This window comes from Triturus cristatus, chromosome 3_1, assembly GCF_964204655.1.
Source record: "Triturus cristatus chromosome 3_1, aTriCri1.1, whole genome shotgun sequence".
Lineage (NCBI taxonomy): Eukaryota > Metazoa > Chordata > Amphibia > Caudata > Salamandridae > Triturus > Triturus cristatus.
In genome coordinates this window covers 641236389-641254246 of record NC_140583.1, presented here as the reverse complement: position 1 = coordinate 641254246, position 17858 = coordinate 641236389, and the positions used below count along the sequence as shown (strand labels likewise).

Below are 17858 nucleotides of genomic sequence, written 5' to 3'. Positions count from 1 at the left end.
ACTTAGAATCAGCACCTTGCCTTCAGGATTGAAATGTTTGCCTTAGGGGTGGCTTATAGGTAACCCTGGGCGTAGTGGGCGTAGCGGGGCTATGCGGAGGTCCACGGAGTTGCGAACAAACTCTGTGGAACTCCGCTTCCTCAGCTACGCCACCCGCCTCCACCCCCCCATATTAACAAATAATTTTACATTACTTAAAAGTACATTAAAACCACTTACCTGTACTGCGGCATCCCCGGGCTGCCCTCCTCCTCTTCCTCGCCGTCTGAGTAATCCTTGAGAAAACTGCACCCATGAATGCGCTGTTTTCTCAAGGATTACCCAGAAGGCGAGGAAGAGGAGGAGGTCAGCCCGAGGACGCCACTGTACAGGTAAGTGGTTTTCATTTACTTTTAAGTAATGTAGAATTACTTGTTAATATAGGGGGGGCTCTGCTGTGGAGTGTGTGGAGATTTGCCTTCTCCGCGTTCTCCGCGGAACACGGAGGAGGCAAATCTCAGCACACTCTGTGGGTGGAGAGGAGGTCTCCGCCTGGGCTTACTTATAGGTTTTAAGTGCAGTGACCCTAGATATAGGGAAACCTATAAATCTGGCATAATACATGCTTCAGCCCATGGGGGACCCCTGGTGTAGCTATGCCCTGGGTACCTTAGTACCATATACTAGGGACTGATAAGTGTACACCAGTGTCCAATCAGGGACGTAACTAAGTATTTACCATACCAATTTAGGGGAGAAAGCACATAGACTGAGGCCTGATTAGCAGAATCCCAGTCAGACTAGTCAGAAACAGCATTACATCAAGCAAAAAAGTGGGGGTAACCATAAAAGGAGATCCTACTTTCCTACAGGGGGGCCTCGGGCGAGGTCTGGGAAATGCCTCTGTGGGGAACATGCTTGTGCCAGCAGTAAGGGTTCTTACACACCTGGCTTAGTTTTGCGGGTCTCCGAGTGCCAAGTGGAGCGCAGAGAGGCAAAAACTGCAAACTCCACTGGCGGAGTTGAGTTTACTGCCCACCCCTGTCAGAGACTCATACGCCCACTCACAGACCCACTGAGACACTCAAATACCCACTTACAGTCCCACTCATACTCTCTCCCACCCACTTACAAACCTACTCAGACACTCATACACCCACTGAGACACTCATGCACTCACTAAAATGCTTAATGTCAAAGGTTAGTGGTTACAGTTAGGAAACAAAATTTTAAAAACCTTACAAATTCACTTTAAAAAAGAAAAAGGTTACAGGTATGTTATAGTCAGGAAATAGTATTTAAAAAACATAGAAACTCACTAAAAAAACAAAGGTTACAGGTATGTTATAGTTAGGAAATAGAATATTAAAAACCATAGAAATTCACTGAAAAAAAAAAGGTTACAGGGGCGTTATATTTAGGCTTAGATTTCACTCGTACAAAACAGGTGAAATTCTACAGATATAGTTACCTACAGTGCACTGCTTATGACCTCACCGATTACATCACTCATGACATGGGTTGTGACATCACTTAAGACATCACTGTTCGCAAAGGGGAAGTTTGTGTCTCGGGAATCATGTAAGGCAGACTCGGGGGAACAGACAGTGGTCTTTGCGTGCGCCCACAAATCTCTTTCCTACCTGAGAAGATTTTTAAAGCAGCACATTTCTCTTTAAGGGGCACAGTCTGCTTTTAAAAATAGGTTTCTAATAGAGATGGAGATTTGCTGTCCCTTACAGGCCTCCGTCGTATTCTCCATCATACACAAAAGGTATCAAAATGCCTCCTGCATCATCACTATACATGAGGAAGAAAGTTTGTGACCTCCTGCAAATACGCATTTTGCGATGCAACTGAATAACATTTCTATTACATTTGCAAAATTCTGCCTTGGATGCAAACCAGTCAGTGTGCAATTTTCAGCATCTGGCTTGTGAATAGGGCTTTGAACATTGAGCCCACAACTTCTACCTTTCATTTTTTGTTATACTACATGAAGAATATCACTAAAGACAGACAAAGTATAAATCTGTGCAATAGCTGCATTAACAACAGTAAATCTTTATAGTCAGTGTCATCTTTGAGCTTTAATCCCTGTAAGCCATGATATTATGAGCTGTGCCCGGGTCACCAGTACAACATCCACGGGCACCTTGGTGTTCACTTTACTACAGGCCACATTTTGTCAGAGTTTGGTCGCGCACAGACATAAATCACTGCCACCTGTGTAAGTTTACAGCATGTCTGAGGAGGGACGACGAAGACTCCTGGAGCGGCTGCTGCAATGCAGACACCCAGACACTCATGTGTGGGCCGGATGTGAAGGCAGGGTACCAAGGTACATCCAGATGAGGGAACACTGGATGTATCGGCCAATCTGTAATGAGGGCCCTCGTGTGCTCCTGAGTGAGCTGTGAGAGTTCATGATTTTTGACATTCCTGGCTCCAATGCAGGGCACATTAGTGTCCAGTGCATCATTCAGGCCATCACTACATGGAGAGGGCATAGGTACTCCCTGTGACTCCTTCTTCTTCCCCTACTCCACTCTCTTTCAACCATAGAAACCACACACATGCAGAGGATGTGGGTGAGCACATGTCTAGCTAGGAAGTGCATACTGAGTCCTTTCTGGTGCGCGTTGTGAGTGAGCGCCTTTGTGGTAAGGGGGCGGGGTGAGGTTCGAATTTTTGTTATGTCTGTGTCCGTCTTCCTCACGTCTATGTTTGTAGCTCTGAGTGTCTCCCTCTGAGATCTGGGGCCCGCTCCAGCCAATTATCAGTACCTGTGTCAAGCAATCGTACGGAGTGCATCTGCCACTGCCCATGCCATCTCACTGCAGGTGTTTATCAAACCCAGCATCTGTCTCTCCAGTGTATGTGTCTCTCAATCGCATCGTCTGTGTCTCAGTGTTAGTGTGTGTATCTTTTGCCGTATCCACCTGCTGGGTCCCTAAGAACTAAATGCCTCTGCCCGAAATACGCCCTGTCAGTCGAGGGGGTGCACAGTGACCGTGTAGCACTCATATGTAGCACAGAATTAGTTTGTCTCAAATATCCTGCTTACCCCTGTTCCTCTGTGTTTCCTCAGTGCTGGAGCCATGCTACCATGCAAATAATAGAACACCCCATTGAACCACGTGGGAAAAAAGTGTGCCTTCATCATGATCTGATTTACGAAAGGGATCACATGAGTGTCTGCAACACCTTCTGTAATGCCAGAGTGCCTCGTGGGTGACTGTGGATGCATTTTCTATCTATCTGATAGACAAATACTTTGAATACATTATTCTTGCTAACCCATTGTTTTTGTTTAAATACATCCTTTGTCCTCGATATTCTCTATACACACACACACACGCGCATGCGCACATGCGCGCGCACACACACACACACACACACACACACACATATATTAATCAGACCCTCCAGAGGAGTTTTCAGGCTCCCGTTACAGATGCGCACTTTATCAGACAGGCGCACGTCCTCTTGGCCCAATGGACAGAGAGAGCAATGTCCACCTGGAGTCAAAGAAGTGATTAAAGCCCCATGGAGGATAAAAGGACCACATGTCACCCCCTCCCCACACTTCTTGCACCCGCCTCCGACGTCTTAATCTGGGAACCACAGGTAATCAAGGATTAGAGAAGCAAACACCGCCATCTCTGCTTTACCGCACTCTCAGGATTAAGTCAACAGAGAAATGCACTTACTGGGCAGGTTATGGTCGCTTGGTTTTTTAAATATAAATCTTCGAAGTGTAGGCAGCATGAAATATTGCAGATATCTGCCGGTTGGGGTGGAGGGCCTCCTGGCAGGGAGGATTACATATTCTTGCTTATTAAGACACTTCTAGCTGGACGGTTCGGCTGGAAGAGTCTGTCCAAATTCTGCCTTTGCATAATTATATTCATACTATTTTGGAAGATATGATGAGTCAGGACCCAATAACTCGTTGGCATAAAGAATGAGAGAGAAATGCGCGTGTGTGGCAAACCACAGCAGTGCGACGGATTCAAAAATACAGGCTTCAAAAGGACCAAAAATAGCATCAAAAATGTCTTTTTCTTGTGCAGTGGATTTATCAGCCCCAAACATTGTCTTGTTGTATAAAGGATGAACAAATGTGTGTGTTTTTATGTTATGTTGTGCTATGGATGTTGTGAACCGCTCTGAAGTAACCCATGTGTCATGTCAAGGGATGAGACACAGCACTGTGTGTCTGACCAGCAACCCAATTTGTAGCTATATGCTTTCTTGAAAAGCCAGATCTTGAGAACTTTCTTAAACCTGAAGAGATCCTGAAACATCTGGATTGCTGAGGGAAGAGCCTTCCAGAGTGGGCAATGGGGCTCCACCTGATCAAACTGTACGGTCTCTAGGAGAGGTAGGCTTCACGTAAGCCAATGATCTCAGTTGTCTCCTTGGGCAGTATCATCTGAAGATTCATTTATTTTAGGACAGGGGCCTGAGTTCTCTTCCAAAAAAAGAGAATGCATTTAGTAGAGCTATTTGGAGCTTAAAGACCCTAGTTTGTGCTGTAGAGAAACCAACACATACATACACAAGGCCTGTCAAAGAGACTAGTAGTGAGATGAGCAGATGAGTAGGCAGTGGAACAAAACTAGGATGGGCGGTGCAGGGCCTACAGAACACAGGTACGTCTCTTGGTATGGAGAATCGAGATGTGACCATGATGAGACCAAATAAAAAGGCTTTGCTTAGGTCGTGGAGGCCATGTATGAGCAAGGATCTCATGGAGGGATGACATTTGGAAGAAGCCTAGGCCCCTCCAGTATTCTTATCACCTGCCTGCACGTGTCACACAGGCCTCACAGTACCTGGACTCTGGCCTTACCCTCACTTGTGGTGTGCTCATTTGTCTCTGGCCTTTGGGAGCTGCATTAAGATGCACTAAGTTTGTATGCATGTTGGCCAGGTTTACTTAGGCCCTGAACATCGCAAAGCAAAGTGATACAAAGATGCACATTGTATTTACTTTTCAGGGCAAAAGCATTTTGCGCTGGAAAGGAGCCCTTTCTCAGTGTAAACCCCCTTTTGCGTCAAGGGGGTGTTACTTGGGTGGATCAGCAAAAACACCCATCGGTTTTGACGCATAGTCCAATTTGCTAAGCTAGTCTGATCCAGCTTTGCGTCAAAAACGAATGCCTTCTTGAAGGAGGCGCTAACAAGGAGAATTTTTTTTATTTCTCAAAAAAGCCACAGATTGAATGTGTGTTAAGGTAGACAGTACACATCCAATGTGTGGGATCCTGCTGTACTTGTCTAGGTACAATAATGTGTACGGAATGGTATGCTTCCAGTACAAATCCTTTGCTAGAGAGTGACCTCCTCAAAGCTGGGTGTCGTGCTAGGCAGCGTTTTGAAGCAGCGGTGCAAGGGATGATAACAGCAAGTCAGTCTCAATAGATATGGTCTGCACCGTGTTGGCCCTTGCAAAACCAAGGGCAAGGTGGAAAAAAGTGAAAAAGATCTAAACCTGAACCTTTTCTTGTATTACAATAGCTTTGCTGTGCACTAAAATCTGAATGGAAGACCAGATATGTTAACTCTTGGTCACTGTCATTTCTGCAGGCACAGGCAGGATGTTCTTGCTTTCACCCAGGGCTTTAAATGGGATGAAAAAACTGGGGGGGAAAGGTCAGGGGGGGTTCTCAAAGGGGTGTGGCCAATGTAATTAAAGGCATGGCTTAAAAATACATAAGCTAAAAATCTGTGCTTAGCATAGTGTGCTGCCTGACTTGTATTTTGCTGTTTCTGTCATTGCATCCAGATATATGATACAACAAGTAACATCATACCTACAACAAGTTAGGACTATTGGCTTTGTCAATGGTTGTTAGTTGCATAACATAAAAACATCAGCAACTGTGGCTTGTATATAATTTTAAGAAAACTTCCACTTAAAGCCCTGGTGACACCACGACAATGTTGCTGCTCCTGAGTTTCAAAAAGAGAAGGGAAATCCAGAGAGAACATTATTCTCTTTAAATGATTTCCCTTCTCCTACAAACTACAGCTGGTATGACGTCATGCCATAACTTCTCCACTTGTGAGAAGTGAGCAGTGAGCACGTGTACATCAATGTGCCTGTTGTCACTGCAGTCCCGGAAAAACAGACCGCCTGTGCCAGGGCACAAAACAGAGCTCGATAGATACATGTTTCGAGACCTCCTTTAAAAAACTGCTGGTGCTCAGCACCGGTGAGACCCGGCCCACTTAAAGCCCTGCTTTCACCAACTATTATAAGAGCTCTCCACCCCCACTCGACACTATTATCTGGACCTTTAGTCCGGGTGAAGGCCCTTGCACTGTAGCAGTTGACTGGACTTGAATATGTATGTGGTGCACTAGCATCATAGCACAGTAATGTTTCACCCACCTATGCAGGTGATGGTTGGACACACTAGCAGCATTTGTCCCTGCACCACAGCCGGTTTGTGCTGGCACCATGTTACTGACAATGCCCCAGACGGACTGGCCACTAATAGCACTGGAAACAATGAAAAACAGGAGTCATGGGAATCAAGAAACTGGGGCACCCGCTAAAGCAGTCAGAACTACATGTGCTTGAAGTGACAAGTGCAAGTTCACATCCACCACCCCAGAAACTACACTCAAAACTAGCGGGCACTTCTGTGACGCAGCGGCGGCGTATACCTTGCGCCACGTTGTGCCCTATTTACAACGTGACGCATCTAGGGAGATGTGTCACGTTGCAAAGCCCTGTGCCACATGAAACCTGCGTCAGGTTTCATGTGGGCGTTACGGCGCAGGGTGGGCGTTCCCTCGCAGGTACACCTCGTAAACGTGACGCAGTGAAACCAACAAGATTTCACTGAGTCACTTTTACGGCCATGCTGCGTCAAAACCCTGCACCTGCTTGAAGCAGGCACAAGGAGTGACGCAGCATGTTAGGCATAGGGCACCCCCGAGCCTTGCTGGAGCTACTTCGCGCTTGCGACGCGACTCCAGCAATGTGCCGCCTTTACGACAGGGGATGCGACACGCATCTGCCCATCTGTGCACCACGGCACGCCGCATTATAAATGCGGCGCATCAGTGGTGGCACACGGGTGGTTTCGCAAGTGTTCTGGCGCATCCCTTTTGATTTGCAGAGATGCGCCAGACCTTGTAAATATGCCCCTAGATCTTTAATGAAGGCGCGGTGAATTAACTCAACTTCAGTTAAAAGCGACTCCTGAAACTTGGGGGGTTCCCAAAGAAGAAAAAAGTATGGGAACTCCAAATTTGAACGGAAAAGCAGATTTTTCCCTTTTACCATGATCCTGCTGCTCCGATATAATTAATGGCAGGACATCAATCGAGGTCTTTGATTATATTTCACTGGGTTTCTTTCCTCTGGAATTAGTCGCCTCTATCAGCAGGCACCACACTTAAAAAGCCCTCTGCCAAAGAGAGAATTTTTAAGTGCGGAATGACATTAAAATCTTATCAGTCTGCTCGAAATTAAGTCAATGAAAAATTAAAGCTAATTCCTAATAGACTCCTGTTTCATTTAGAGGCGCGAGGGCAGGCACTGCGCCGCAAGTGAAGTGCTCGCGCCCCCACCGCGAAAGAGCGCCCCATCTCTGAGAGGCAAAAGGCGAGATCAAGGGGCATTGTGGGGGACGAGATTTAATTCGGGTTACGGTGCATTGATATCTAGATGCTGAGGGAGACGCAGAATACATGATTCATAGAGACGTGCTCAGAGAGCTGCCACACACAGAGCTAAGACTGAGGCCTGGGACAGAAGAGGGCACCCTAGAAAGAAAACAAGGAATGTCCAATCGGCTAGGCCAGGAGCCATGTGCGTCAGTACAACCAAACCACAGCGGCTCAATGTGGACCTACTTACAAAATAGCCATTTGATGAACATGTGGCGGCAGCTGCTCTCCACGAGTAGTGCATTGAGAAATAAGAGGGAGGGGGGGGGGGCAAGCCGACATGAGACCACCTTCTCTGTGTGAAAAAGGCCGCTTTATTGAAACAGGTGCATATCACAAATTACAACCCTTGGCAACTGCCTTCCAAAACTAAAACCTCACTATACAAGAATTTCCTGACCCCTTGTTCTTCCCCCCCACCCCTACGATCCCCACATCAGATCCCCCACCCCACAAAATACAACATAATATTCCATAACCATAATCTTACCCAATCCTACACAATGTAGCATTTCCAAATCCTAAACTCCCCTGACGCTAATCTCTACCTGCCTTTGTGCTACTGTAACTAACCAACCTCTAATCTAAACTTATCCTACCTGTTTACCCTTTCCCTGTTCCTGCTCACAAACTACCAACATATAACAAAAAACTACAGCCAATCCCGGACAACTGTCAACCACCCCGCCACCCAGAAAAAGGCGGGAGTGTAGGCGGTGACGCCACCTCCCCCTTTTTCTGCCCCCCCACAACAACACCCCAACTCCCCTCTCAACGCCTATAAACACCCAGTAACCTGGCCAACACCTCTCTCAATTCTAATAGGTACATGTCCATACCCAGCCGGGATAAATGGACCCCGTCATCTCTGAAAAAATCCGCCGAATCATACCTAATCTCCTTATGCGCAATCCTGCAAATCCCCGACTGCCAACAAAATCTCACCATTTCCGTGTTCAACTTACGCCTGGCCTTGTCCACTGCGCCCGGGTTAACCGCCCCTCTCCAAACCCTGCAAGGAACAAACTCTGTCCAAACAAGAGAACAACCAGCCCACTGAGCTTTAATCAAGGCCAAGTCCCTCTTCATGCAACGCATAAGTGCCAAGCCCGTCTCCTTGACCACGTCGTTCTCTCCTAAGTGAAGTGCCAGCATATCCGGGCACCTACCAGCCACCAAAATCCCGTTGAGGACCTGTAGTAGCTCGTTCCACCACATACCACCCCTATCACGCCAACTCACAGAAAAAAGATCTTTATTAAACCCCAAACTTTCCCCAAAATAGCTTGAGCGGGCCTGGAATTGTGCCCTTTTCACAAAAGAATGGCAGACAATCCAAATGGACATCTCCCTGGCGAGGGGACCCATCACCGAACCTGCAACGAAAAACATGAATGAACAACAGGAAAAAAGGGGAACAAACGAACTATAACTCCCCAGGTACGCTGCGCATGTAACGCTGATAGCAATCTGAAAACCACCTGCCCAACCTCATAATGTCCCCTCATTCCCAGCCTCTAGAGTGAGCTTCTGAAGCTGCACCAATCAGAAACGAATGCGTCCCAAAAGCCTTCCCGTCGATCCCCAGCCTTGACGCACCGCCCGTCCCCATGCCCAAAAAACAAATCCCCAAAAGCCCCAGAAAAAGACCTCCACCTCAGACCCCACTGATAACGACAAACCTGTGAAGCCAGTCCCTTTTGCAAAGAAACCCATTTTCCCCTGCCCCTCTGATCCGTCTTCGCTTTCGTCAGCCAGATGTGCACCCTGTCAACACTAAAAGAAACCTCCCTCCAAGACAGCCCCTGTTCCGCTTTAGTGCCTAACAATTCAGAGACTCGAAAGGCCCCAAAAAACATCCAGGACATCAATGTAGAGAAAAGAATCACTTCCCCAACGTCAAAGCACAAACCAGGCAACACCCCAATCACCCCCTCCAACAACTCCCATGACAAAGGATTCCGCACCCAGGATGCCCTTCCGCATTCTCGCGCCCAACCCTCCAAAATGCGAGCCCCAAGTTCCCTCGCGGAGGGGGCATAGTCCCACAATAATTTCCCGACAAACGCAATGCCTGCCAATTTGCCCGCTATCGTGACCTTCGTGAGACCCTTCTCCACCAAATCCAAAATAAACTGAAGAACATCCTCCTGTCTAGCCACCAAAGAAACCCGCCACAGTGCACCAGAGCGCAAAAATTCCTCCCATGCTGCCCGATACTCTGTCTTCCTGGAGTGAGCTAGAGAACCTAGAACCAGTTGCAACATCCTGTGTTGCCTACGTACCACAGCTGGTGTGGCATTCTGGTCGGGGTCTTGTCCGCGTCTTTGGCGAGCCCATGGAATCTCCCCCACTGTGAACGAGACAAAGCATCCGTAATGTCATTGTCCACACCCGGCACATGCACCGCACGAAAAGCAATATCATGCTTCAAACAGCCCAGCACAAAGACCCTCAACAACTTCAGAACCTGCTCATCTCGGGCAGACTGGCGATTTACAATGTGCACCACTGCCATATTATCAATTTAGAAAGTGACTTGCTTGTGCTCCAAGAGTTCCCCCCAAAGTGGGATTGCCACCAACAAAGGGAAAAATTTCAAGAAAGCAATGCTCCTGCCCCCTTCAAACCACTCCTCAGGCCACTGCTCGGCACACCACCTCCCTTGCCAGTCCAAACCAAATCCAGTATTCCCTGCCGCATCTGAAAAAATTTGAACATCCCATATCATGTCAGCCTCCCTCATCAAAGGAATGACATTGAAATGTCGCAAGAAAAACTGCCACATCCTCAAGTCCTCCTGCACTCCCGCTGACAGTCGTACATGACGATGCGGAGGCCTCTCCCCCGCAAGTGCCCTACACAGTCGCCTACAAAATGTCCTCCCTACTCTAACTACTCGACAAGCAAAATTGAGGTGACCCAGAAGCACCTGAATGTCTTTGACTGTGACCTTTTGTTTTGCCAACATTATCTCCAGCAGCCCCAACATTTGCTTCTTTTTGTCTGCCGGAAGTCGTGCCTCCATCAACCGGGAGCCCAATTCAATTCCCAAGAAGGAAAGGGCCGTGCTGGGTCCCATAGTCTTTTCCGGTGCCAACGGCACTTCCAGTCCCCTCATGAGCTCATGGAAACTGTTCAGCGCTCTCTGGCAGTCCGCAGAGCCTGAGGTACCAACAAAAAAGAAGTCATCCAGGTAGTGCGTAACTCCTTGGTGACCCGTCCGTTCCGTAAACAACCATTGTAGGAACGTGCTGAAACACTCAAAAAGCGAGCATGACATAGAGCAGCCCATCGGCAACGGTTTGTCCACGTACCAGTGACCACCAAACTGGATGCCCAAAAGATCCCAGTCATCCGGGTGAATTGGAAGCAGCCGGAAAGCCGACTTTATATTGCACTTTGCCATCATTGCTGCTGCGCCCGCGGTCACTACCAGTGACATGGCTACGTCAACAGATGAATAAGAGTCAGCGGCCTCCCGCTCGTCAATGAAATCATTTACCGAACCTCCTTCAGGCCACGAAAAATGTTGAATGAGCCGAAACTGACCTTGCTCTTTTTTAGGCACCACACCAATGGGTGACACAATCAAATTAGGTAAAGGCCAATCTTCAAAGGGACCCGCCATGCGGCCCTCACGCACTTTCTTGTCAAGCTTGTCTTGCACACCCTGAGAGTGCTCCTGTGCCGATTTTAGATTGTCCGACCACCTCCTCACCCTTGGCCCCTCGTACCCCAGTCTGAAACCCTCTAGAAACCCCAGTCGCAACCTCTCCGCAGCCTCCCTCTCCGGATACCCCTGCAAGGCTGCCAACAAGCTATCCACCTTAACCGGAGTACGAGCCCTTGGGCCCAGGCCTAAAATGGTGGCTGGGAAGGCGCGAAAATGTAATAAATACCCCTTGGGCTATAACACCAATATTGGGCTACAATTGGGCTAGTCCCAATGTAGCCCAAAACATACAAAATGGCAGCTCGCCGGCCACTCCCCCCCTTCCCAATCTGCCCAGGGGGCAGACCTCGCCGTGCTCGGCTGCCCCCCAAACCCCCATTATTCAAAAGTGTACACAGTTTTAACATTTACTGCCAAGGTCATATAGTTTAAAACCAACCATAGAATGTAGAACTTAATTCAATGTATTCACACCCACCCCTGATTATCATTTGAGGAGTGAAGAGTCTTACGTCTTATCTTTGGGCCCCATTACGATGGCGGTCGGACTTTTGTCCGACCACAATCCTGTCAAGAACTGCATCGCCGGGGGGCGTGGCCAGCCGGCACCCATAAATGGCCGCAACAGACTAGAGCTCCACTTACCAGCTTTGTAGATTCCCCCATATCCACTCAAATATCTGTTTTTGCCCTGTGATTCAGTCGGTCCCGTGTCCTGGACCGTCAACGGCGCCACTGGTCCTAAATTCGCTGACTTCCGACGACAGCAAACGGAGTAATCGTGGCTAACACTGCGCCGCTGGGAGAGACGTGGAGGACCCCGATGCAATGGGTAGTGGGCGCTGCCCTGTGTTGTCCTGCCTGCTGAGCGAAAGATCGGCTGCCTGTGAAGTGGTTCCTAGGGGTCTGCGGCCCGCTCTCACTTTTGCATGCGTGTTGCCTTTGCCCCTCCTGGGCGGTCACTGGTTTCTCCAGAGGGGAACCTGGCAGAGTGGGTGCTGGGCTCCATATTGTCATCCTACGCGTGCCGAGTGGGCGACTCGCTGGCGCTGAGCGGCATCACCAGGATCGGGCTGCACCGGCTCCTGCTGCGGCTTTGACTGCCGTTCTCAGTGTACGGCCCCTGTGACCCTCCTGTGGCGGCCCTGGTGAAGACATCGAAGTGTGCCGGTAAGCTTGCGCTACCAGCCGCACTTTCCTCACGCTGTGGACCATGGGAAGTCTTCTGCACGGCCGCGTTTATGTTGGACCTTGCGGCGGCGGGGAACAAGATTTTTCCTTTACCCCCTCCCCCTTCCCACTTGGCCTCTCGTCTCTCCGCACTTTGCTGCTGGGGTCGGCAGCTGATGCCAGCCTCCAGTAGACTTCCCCTCCTCTCAGCGCCCAACCACCAATAGCGGCTCCATTGTTGGGGAGGGATCCCAAAGCCCTCTCTGGCAAGGTCAACGCCACGTGGATCTCCTGGGAGCTCTGCTGAGAGCACTTTGGCACTATTTGGAGTGCACAGATCGGTGTCACCGGAGACTGCTTTGGGGGATAGAGTCTCTATTGGCGGTGACGTGCTGGAGGCGTGGGAGCCCCTGTGGTAGGGTGCCACTTCAGCCTGCTGTGTAGTGGTGGGCCCCGTACCATAACTTTGCCGTTGCCTCTGGAGTGCTTCGGGAACAGCCACATCTCTTGTGCAGCACGGCGTGGCATTGGACATTGCTATCTCCTTCGGCCCCTCAGCTACCCCTGGCACTCTTGTTTGCAGTCTTGGGGCGCCACGGATCATAGGAGGGTAGTTCAAGCGGTGCCTTGGCTCCCATGGCCACCGCAAAGGGGTCCAAGCAGACTCACCTACTGAAATTGGTGAAATTCTCTCTTTCTAAGGCCGATCCCATCGACAACAAGAATGCCGTGCCTGAGGCTAAGCAACAAGCAGAGGTGGAGGCCTCAACTCTGATGGACGTCATGGAGGCCATACAGGGGGTCCGATCTGCACTGGAGCATAACATTGACACGGTGATGGCCGAAGTCACCCTCATGCATGCAGACCTACATAACTTGGGTGACAGGGTCAAGGCGACTGAAGATTCAGTCTCAATGCTCCAAAGCTCCACGAAAGTCCTTGAAAAACTGGTCACTAAGCTACAGGCGCAGACGCTGGACCTGGAAGTTTGGCTGGAGAACTACGAGGGGCGCGCTCGAAGAAATAATGTTTGCATTTTGGGGGTTCCCGGGAGAGTGGAAGGGCAGGCCACGGACCTTTTTGTTGAGGACGTTATACAGACCCACCTCCAGCCCCGGACCCTGTTACAAAACCTTTCACTCGAACATGCGCCTAGAGTGCCCGGGGCCCCCCCCAAAACCAGGCGCTCCTCCACGCCCTATTCTGGCAGACATTTTCAATTTCCATGACAGAGATATTATCCTTCATACGGCTCGAGCTGCCCCCCACTTAAGTTTGAGAACTCGACAATCACGTTTTTCCCAGACTTCACGTTAAAAGTACAAAAGATGTGAAGATCCTTCCTCGAGATGAAGAGAGCCCTCCGCGAGCAGAATCTGAAGTATGCAATGCTTTTCCCAGACAAATTCAGAGTGCAGGCGGAGAGGAAGTCCTGGTTCTTTCAAACTCCAGAAGAAACTTGGGACTGGCTGGAGGGCTGGAGAACTGTAGACGCTCAAAAACATAACTCCCCTAGCCGCTTGCCCAGACATGACAAACGTCAAGATCGGTCCAATCGTGAGGAAGGCATTTGAGCATATGTTCAAGTGACACGAGATGGCAGTTCACTGGCCCCTTCACGACCTATGTGGCTGAATTGAACGTTGGAGGGGCGACAAGAGTGGTTTGGCCCCGGTCAAGACTGGGTGAATATAACCTGGAAAACTTGGGACTTGAAGTTTTCCTTTGCGTAGGTATGCAGGCAGTAACCAGGTCATACGGTCCAGCTCCACGTATTGTTTTGGGGTTTGGATTTGTTTAATGATGTCAGGTAGGGTATGTCACAGAAGTCACATACAGTCTCTAGCACGTTTAACAATGGGCACAGATAGTTGCTAATTGGGGGAACCGGAATTTCCGGCTGGGTAGCGTTCCCCTTCACTTAGTATGTCAGTTTGGGGTACACAGGTACAAATTAGAGGGGTGTGCAGATCTACGTTCACATTGCAGGGAGGCAGGGTGGGGGGGATCCGGGTTGTTCTGAGGGACTTATTTGTAAATTTAGTTTGATTGTTGGATGAAGCTCGAAATGCAGTGCTTTTCTTGAGACTTTTTTATAGTCAGCAATTCAGGTACCAGTCTTTTGCGGACCAGATTTGATCTTTCAGGGAAATGGTTGCTGGGAGGGGGCGGTATTGTTGGTCCTTGGAAGTGCTGTTTCTGTGGCTCTCTCTGGTAACTGACCCTCCTAAACGACGCCTCAATGGGTTAACACCAAAATGTTACTCCACTGCGGAGCCGTTTCAAACTGCTCTCCTGGAATGTAAATGGCTTGGGGGATAGAGTTAAATGGGGGACTGGGTTGCAATATCGGAAAAGGCAAGCACCAGACGTGGGACTTTTGCAAGAGACTCATATACAGGGCTCTGTGTACTCAATAGGTGAGGGTATAAATTAGTGGCCCATTCGAGCTATGCTAGGGGGTCTAAGGGAGTCGGTATACTGGTGCCTCACTCCTTCCCCTTCCAAATCCAGGTGATCACTCGCGACCCCCTGGGCAGGTTTGTTACTGCCTCGGGCCAGTGGGAGGGCATATCCCTCAATGTGACTTCCCTTTATGTGCCTCCTCGACTCCACTGTACAACACTGTCCGACTTAGGCTACTGAACCTACCGGGGGGAGACTTGCTAATGGTTGGCGGATGTAATGCGGTCCTCGATAGGGACTTGGACTGGTGCCCACCTAGGCGGGGGAAACATCCGGGAAATTGCTGACCGATTTTCTGGGGACTTTGGGCCTGGTCGATGTCTGGGGAGTGTGCTAGGCAATACACCTTTCTTTCCAGGGTGCACGGTAGTATGTCGTGCATTGATTACATCTTTTCAAAAGCCACCCAATTTCCCAAGTTTGGTGAGATATCCTTTCTCCCACGAGGTATCTCGGACCATTCCCCGCTTTTACTGTACTATGGAGGTGCCCCGCCCCCCCAATCTCACAAAATGGTTCTTAATCCTTGGTACCTCAAGGTGCCGACTCTCAGAGATCATTTAATAGCAACTACCAATAATTATTTCACTGAAAATGATGGCTCAGTGGATTCAGATGTGCTCCTATGGGAGGCATATAAAACAGTGGTGAGGGGTAGCGGCCGTGGCGGGCCATAAGAAAGAACAAAGAAAACGGTTGGAGGAGATTGAGCGGGAGGTTGCCCTTCAAGAGTGCAATCTCACGGCAGCTGACACACCAGATACCACGCATTAATTACACATGAAACAAACCAAGTATAGAGACGTGGCGGAGGACGCAGCCAGGGCTCACTATCGGGCCACTCAACACCGGGTCTACGAGACTGGCGATAAGGCCAGCATGCTGCTTGCCTGGCTGGAGAAACGGGAAATCACCCATAGGTGGGTGGCTGAGATCGTCTGTCCTGATGGCACGAAGCGGCATGATAGGACCGGGATTGCAGGGGCATTTGCGGACCACTTTTTACAGGTCTATACCTCCACTCTGACTTCCACCCAGAAGGACTCGGCAGAATTTCTGGCCACTCTGGGATTGTGGGTCCTTGAGCCCCAAGATGCGAAGGACTTGGACTCTGATATGACAAGCAAAGAGGTGTCCAAAGCAATTGGCTCCTTGCAGTCCGGTAAGGCTATGGGTCCTAGAAGCCTCCCGATCGAACTTTACAAACTCAATGCCTCTAAAAATGCCCCTTATCTCATACGGATGTATGAGGTGAATGTGACTAGGGGGTCCTGCCTGACACGCAGAGACTAGCCAGCATACTGGTTATTCATAAGAAAGGCAAACCTACCGAGCAGTGTGGTTCCTACAGGCCAATTTCCCGCCTGGATCCTGAAGTGAAAATATTGCCCAAAATCCTGGCCCTGCGTTTCTCACCTCACCTTCAGAAATTAATACACCCGGTCCAATTCGGCGGTATGCCATCTAGGAACACCGCCCTTAACCTTAGACGCCTGTATGGCGTTCTGGGTAGGGCATCAACTATCCAAGAAGAGGCAGTGATTATGTCACTGGACGTCAAGAAGGCATTTAATATGATCGAATTGCCCTTCTTCAATGTTTGCTCTACAGAAGGGAACGCGACAGGCCTGCCCCATATTCCCCTTACTCATTGCTTTGGCATTGGAGCCTTTTGTGATTTGGATCCGATGAGATCCCCTAATCAGGGGCCTCGATTGGACGGCCGAATGGAGGGATAAAATCTCCCTCTACGCCGACGATATCTTGGTGTATTTAGCTAGGCCCCGTTTTTCCATCCACCGTGTCTTGCACATATTTGCCCTTTTTCAGAAGTACTCGGGCTATACCATTAATTGGGATAAGTCTCTGGTTTATGCTCTGAGTGGGGAATGCCCAGTTCTTCCAGTAGGCTGCGCAGCCAAAATAGCTACCGATGGCTTCGTATATTTGGGTATGTACATCACGACTAATCCTACAATATTTTACGTCCGTAACCTCACCCCTCCCCTACGTCGGTTTCATGAGGATGTGCAGCACTGGAAAACTCTGCCCCTCACTTTGCTTGAGAGGGCTGCTCTGTATAAGATGATGGCACTTCCCCAGTTTCTGTATGGATTGCAGAACACACCTTACCCGGTTTCACCGCAGTATTTTAATGCAGTTGATTCAGAAGTTCGTGCCCTGTTGTGGAATGACAGTACCCCTCGAATAGCTTTGGCTAAACTCACCAAAAGTTGGTACAATGGTGGCATCGCCCTGCCTGAGATTAGGAGCTATTATTGGGCCTCATAGTTGGTGGTTCTTAACCTTTGGATGCATCGACCCAGTGCAGACCCTGCATACCGGATGGATAGACACAATATGCTCCCCAGTACTTACACCAGGGCCCTCTATAGAGGGAAAAAACATGCACTACTACACACCCCAACCTCCACCACAATCGCTGTGTGGCATACGGCGACCACCGCCTTGTGGTGGAAAGCCAAGCTCACGCAAGTCACTCCACTGCTCGACGCCTATCAGTTGGGAGTACTGTCGAAGCAGCCGGGTTTTGATAAATGGGACCTGGTAGGTCTCTCGAAGGTGGGTGACATGTGGGCTCGAGGTAAGGTGGTACCGTTCAGCGATCTTCAACGGGACTACCAGCTGCATAGCGGTGAAACTTTTAGTTATTTGCTTGCCCGGAGTGCGCTACAGAAGGCGATACCAAGGGGTACCAACTTGACGGTCTCTTCCCCATTAGAGAACAGATTGCTGGACGACTGTCTCACGAAAAAGCCATTTCGCTGACGTACCGCAAAATACTAAATAACACACCAGACACATTGGGGAAAATTCACGCCAAATGGGTGGATGGCGTTGGTGACATCGACA

General features: G+C 49.4%; 1 protein-coding gene across 1 annotated transcript in view; it reads right to left on the bottom strand.

The window, feature by feature from the left end:
- Positions 1-17858, bottom strand: part of MEGF11 (multiple EGF like domains 11) — a 1813102-nt gene that overhangs the window by 375831 nt on the left and 1419413 nt on the right. The gene's annotated exons all lie outside the window — the stretch shown is intronic.